Here is a 6,000-nt window from a genome sequence, read left to right as displayed (position 1 = left end):
CAGTATGGCGGGAGCACTGAGGGGTGTCCTGGCATGGCGGGGGAGCTGAGGGGTGTCCCGAGGTCAAGGGATGGTCAGGGCTTGGAAGAGACGCTCCAGATGATCCAGCGCTGCCGCTGTAATTCCCAACCCACCACACCGCGGCACCCCGAGCCACAGCCCGGCGCCTCCTGGGCTCCTCCACTGCGACTGCCCTCTGTGGGCAGCCCCTGCCTGTGCCTCCCCGCCCGTGTGGCAAAATGCGGAATACCTAAAAGCTTCTGAACAAGGGGTATTCTTTAATCATGGAATCATAACACATCCTGAGCTGGAAGGGAGGCACAAGGGGTCCCGTCCCTGCCGGACATGGCATCAGGGACCACACAGTGCAGCCCCGGGTGCCAGTGCTGGGACATCAGTGGGGACAGGCTGGCACAGGAATGGAAAGGATTTAAGTTAATGACTCTTATCTTATGGAGCCAGCCTGGCACAGCTGGGGCTGTTCAGCTGCACCAGAGAAGGCTCCAGGGACACCTGCGAGCCCCTGCCAGGGCCTGCAGGGGCTCCAGGAGAGCTGCCCAGGCACTGGGGACAAGGCATGCAGGGCCAGCAGCCAGGCAATGGCTTCCCAGGGCCAGAGGGCAGGCCCAGATGGGATATTGGGCAGGAATTGCTGGCTGGGAGGGTGGGCAGGCCCTGGCCCAGGGTGCCCAGAGCAGCTGGGGCTGTCCCTGCATCCCTGGCAGTGTCCCAGGCCAGGCTGGACAGGGCTTGGAGCAGCCTGGGACAGTGGAAGGTGTCCCTGCTCATGGCAGAGGTGGAACAGGATGGGCTTTAACGTCCCTTCCAACCCAAACCCTTCTGTGACTCTGTGAAATTGATTTAATGACAAAAAATGGGTTCTCTGTGCCCACAGGTGATGGAGCAGAGTGAACCCACAGCTCCCAGGTGTCACAGAGACCTCCTGCAGCACATCCTGCTGATGCCAGGCTCCAGACCTGCCTGGGCTGGAGGAAAACAGGAAGTAAAACATTGGCTGTGCATCAGCGATTGCTTCAAGCTCATTGCCCTCAAAGGAGTCACGGGAAAAAGCTGTTGCTGAAGCTTTGAAGCTCTGGAACACACACACACATTGCCAAGAACTTTGCTTTCTTGCACATAATCACATTAGCTCGGCTGATAACAAGTTGAAAAAAATCATCTCAGGGAAGAAAGGTCAATGTTTAACCTGGCTGTAAAGCTTGTTCTCGTCCAATTAAAACCCAGTGCAATTACTTTTGGTCTCAACAATGGGATCCTTGCACAGGCAAACACAGCAGTTTGATACACAGGATTTGCACACTGGAGAATGTGTTATACACCACGGTAGTGCTTGAAATGGAATCTTTTGAGTTTATTTCAGTAGAGACTTAATGCTGTCATACTACTGTGACTTAGTCTTTAGATGTTTGTGAAAGGGAAACAAGTTCACATCACTTTCCCCTGAAAAAAACTTGTATTTGAGTGGAGGGTGGGCTGAATTTCTCAGTGTTTTATAGTTCTGTCTAGTGTTTTATGGTGTGTTTAATGGGAAGTGTTGCCTTAGTCTTTAAGATCTACACAAAACCAGGAACTAGCTTTATGTGTAATAGACTGTAGAAATGTGCAGCACTGCCATCTGTTTGAAATCCAAAAATAAACAGAGATGTGTGGATTCTCTAAAGCCCCCATTCTTCTTTGAAGTCTCTCCACCAGCTCTGAGAACATTTCCTCCTGAAAACTGCGTTTATTCCAAAGACATTGCAGATGGCTTGTGACTTTATTTTACATTAATGTTTGATGAAAAAACAATTCTTTATTTTACATTAGTGTTTGATGAAAAAACAATTCATTAGTGTTTGATGAAAAAGATTCTCCTTAACTTAGATGCCTGAGAGGACCCTGGTCACTGGCTTTCCTCACTGGGAATGTGTATGGGATATAGGATATACATAGAATATGGATTGTTCTGGATTGGCTGTGTTGGATTCTCCTTCCTGAAACCTCTCTCAAAGGAATGGCCCGTAAACTTCATATATTCACAGAACCACAGAATCCCAGGGTGGTTTGGGTGCAAAGGGACCTTAAAGCCTGACCTATTCCACCCCTGCCACGGGCAGGGACACCTTCCACTGTTCCAGGGTGCTCCAAGCCCCGCTGGCAGGAGGGAAGGGCTGGGAAGGTGTGGAAGGAGGACAGCACAGTACTGACAGATGGAGCAACTCAGCAAACCAAAAAACCCCTTTTCAGGAGCAAAATCTGCAGTGGGAAAATCTGGCAAGGACAGTGGGGCCTTTCTGTCCTTCAAGGAAGTATGAGAAACTGATTGGTATCAACTGATGGACAATTCCCTCTTTGTACAAAACAAACTTTCAACTTCTTCCTCTAGGAGGAAAATTACCTCTATTTAAGGGAACCAAAGTCCTCCCCACCCCTCATAAAATACAATTTTCCCTACAGTGGCTGCCAATTCTCTTTGTCTGGGCTTGTGGTGGCTACATGAGCCAGTGCTTGGGCACACCAGCGCCCTTCCCTCTGCAGGATCAAATGTCCTTCTGTCCTGCAGATGCCCCTGGCTTCCCAGGCCGGGCCTTTCAGAAGTTGCCAGTTCCTCTCTGGTTCTGAATCCCGCTAAGCTTTCCTCACTGGTCACACTCCACACCATCTCAGGTTCCTCCAGCCAGGCTTTCTTGTGATTCTTCCTCCAGGCAGTCTTCAAAGCACTTGCTTAGGGAAACCATGACTCTTGGCTTTTTGTGTCTTTTGGGTACGTTTTTTTCTGAGGTTTTTTTTTTTTTTGTGAGGGATTTCCTGTTTGCTCAGATCCACATGACTGGCTGAGTCAGGAGCAGGAGAGTCACATAAATGTGAAAGTGTGTCACAGTGACACGCTTTGCATCAGCAGCAGAGCTCAGAACTTCTACTAATGTATTTCAAAAATGTAAGTTAAATATAAATCTTTCCCTTGCGTCGCTGGTCACAGGCAGTACCTGCCAGCTGGTGCAGAGCCACACAGGCCTGGCTGTGGCAGGAATCACAGAGCCTGGAATGGCTGGGGCTGGAAGAGAACTTAAAGCTCATCCAGCCCTACCCCATGCCATGGGCAGGGACACCGTCCACTGTCCCAGGCTGCTCCAAGCCCTGTCCAGCCTGGCCTGGGACACTGCCAGGGATGCAGGGACAGCCACAGCTGCTCTGGGCACCCTGGGCCAGGGCCTGCCCACCCTCCCAGCCAGCAATTCCTGCCCAATATCCCATCTGGGCCTGCCCTCTGGCCCTGGGAAGCCATTGCCTGGCTGCTGGCCCTGCATGCCTTGTCCCCAGTGCCTGGGCAGCTCTCCTGGAGCCCCTGCAGGCCCTGGCAGGGGCTCGCAGGTGTCCCTGGAGCCTTCTCTGGTGCAGCTGAACAGCCCCAGCTGTGCCAGGCTGGCTGCAGAGCAGAGGGGCTCAGCCCTGGCAGCATCTCCGTGGCCTCCTCTGCGCTGGCTCCAGCAGCTCCACGTCCTTCTCATGCCTGGAGCCCCCAACATTCACAGACATTTTTCCTGTCTCTTGTGCAGTTTCCCCTGAGACAGCAGCCTTGCATCTTGGCTGTCCTCTCTCACCATTGTGATTACTTTAAATTCATGCTGGCACAAAGTTCTGCAGCCTGGGAGTCCCACAGATGTTTCGTGGTGGAGCTTTAAGCTCTATTGACTCATCATTCACATACCTGTGACACAGCACATGTTTCTATTGTGTCCATGTATCTCCCCATGGAATTTAATGGCAGCAAGATGCACGTTTCTAGCACTGGCACATAAAATTCAGGTAGTCCTTTATATTCATTTGACTCTGAGCTTCAAGGGAGGACTGAGAGTTTTGAGTTGGAGGCCAAAAAGAGCTCTTTGAACTTTCTGAGTGAATGAAGGAGGCAGCTGACGGGACAGGTCTGCCTTTGGCCATGGCTGGCAGTGTCAGCTGCGTGCATGAGTCCTGCTTGGTCACTGTGGTGCAGATGTGGAAGTGCAAAGATCAGAGTCCTTCCCCGACCACGTCTGAGCCAGGCGCCGTCCCACAAATGCTCCTTTTTACCCCAAATCCCCACGGTGGAAGGGGGTGGGAGGGTGGAGGATCAGCTGCTTCCTTCCCTCCACACCCACAGGCGAGCAGAAAATATATTTTTCTCCTTCCTTTCTCTCAGCCTTGAAAGAGCAAAGGGTAACTACAAAAAGGGAACATGGTGTGGGGGGGGGGTGAATAATTCCAACGTGATTAGGACAGACCAAATCCTACTAGTAGATTTACGGTTTTATTTTTATAAAGCTGCCTGTGGTCCTTCCCTACCTCCCTGCCCCAAGAGCTGATCCATCTCAGGAAACATCTCCTTACTCTCCCTGCATGCTCCAAGTTTCACCAGGAAGACCATACATCTCCAAGTTTTTTTATCTGTATTTTGTAATTAGAAGGGGGTATCACAGAGAAGCTCACCAGGCATTGCTTGGGGTTTCACCACCTACATCCTGCCTGGCTGCTCTCTGTCACAGCTCACAAAGTGGGTGAGATCAGCAGAGAAGTCAAAATTCCCCTCCCAGCAAATCAGAGTCCCTGGAGCAGAGCAGAGCATCACGCTGCAGCTCCCTGCATGCACAGCTTCGGGGCTGGGGCAGTGCTGCCTGTGGCAGAAATCAGAATTCCAAGCTAGTGACATGGATCCTTGCACACGAACACTCCAGGGAAATGCTGCCCTGCTGACCTCTCTGCTGGCATGGGATGGAGAGCCATGCACAGTCCTTCCCTTCATAGTCCAACTCCAGGCAGGAACGGTTTCCCCGCTGCAAAAATGTGAATATCTGTGCTGGGAAACACACTTTTTTCACGCCTGAGACAAGAACTGACTGTGTAACCCAGCTGGAGTGTTTAAAGAAGAAGTGAAAGTATTTGAGTTGAGTTTTTCAAACTTGGCTACCTGCTAATTTTATGATGTCAATAAAAGATTATTTTATTCTTTTTAGCTAGAAAGCAATCTCTGCTGACTGTAAATTTTCCTTCCTGTTATTTTTCCATGAGTCTTTTCAACAGACCCAAATGATTCCAGGAAATAAGGTCATGTACTATGAAGATGCTTCTGCGTCATCCTCACGTGCCAGTCATGGGAGACTGATTTTCTGTCCTCATTGCAGTGGGGGTACCAAAATGTCCAACACAATCAGCAGCTGGCACAGCAAAAGTAGGGAAAAAGGGATAAAGTCAGTGGGAGAATGAGGAAAGGACAGGTTACACAGAGGTTTTATCAACTGATGGCTCTCAAAGGAATTTGGTGCTATGGGCTTTTTCCCAGAAGACTTAGAAAGTGAGTCCAGCCATCTAAGAGCTGTTTGGAGTGGGGCTTTTGGAAGGGAGGTGAGGTGCTGGCAGACTGAGGGAAAAAACAAATACTTGGAAATTACAAGCCAGCTAACTTCAGTTCCTGATTAACAACATCAAAGAGACCATGGAATAAGTAACTGGGAAATCATTTGCAGGCAGGAAGAAAATACAGAGAGAAATACCACGCAACATAGATGTGTCAAGGACAAACTGTTTCATGCCAATTGCATTTCCTTCTGTGATGGGTGACAGGCCTTGTGGGGAAAGCAACAGTATATTTAATATAAGGCCTCTAACACCTCCCTGTGCCCCACAGCACCTTCATCCCCGTGGCCTGTCCAGAACAACCCCTGGGTCCCCCACCCGTGGCTTGGTGTCACCTGGGTTACTGTCCCACCTCCTGAGGGTTTAAATCTCAGCAATAACCTGGAGAAGAGAACAGAGAAATTTTTATGTGGGGAGCACAAGGAGGTGTTAAAGACAAGGACTGCGATAGAAACAGAGTTTCCAAGAGATCTGGAGGATTTGGAGGAGAGGGCTGAAAAATCAGATGTGGTGCAGAAGGGACTGGCCATGCAGGGCCAGCAGCCAGGCAATGGCTTCCCAGGGCCAGAGGGCAGGCCCAGATGGGATATTGGGCAGGAATTGCTGGCT

This window comes from Motacilla alba, chromosome Z, assembly GCF_015832195.1.
Source record: "Motacilla alba alba isolate MOTALB_02 chromosome Z, Motacilla_alba_V1.0_pri, whole genome shotgun sequence".
Lineage (NCBI taxonomy): Eukaryota > Metazoa > Chordata > Aves > Passeriformes > Motacillidae > Motacilla > Motacilla alba.
The sequence above is the reverse complement of the archived record's forward strand: the minus strand, read 5'-3'. Positions refer to the sequence as shown.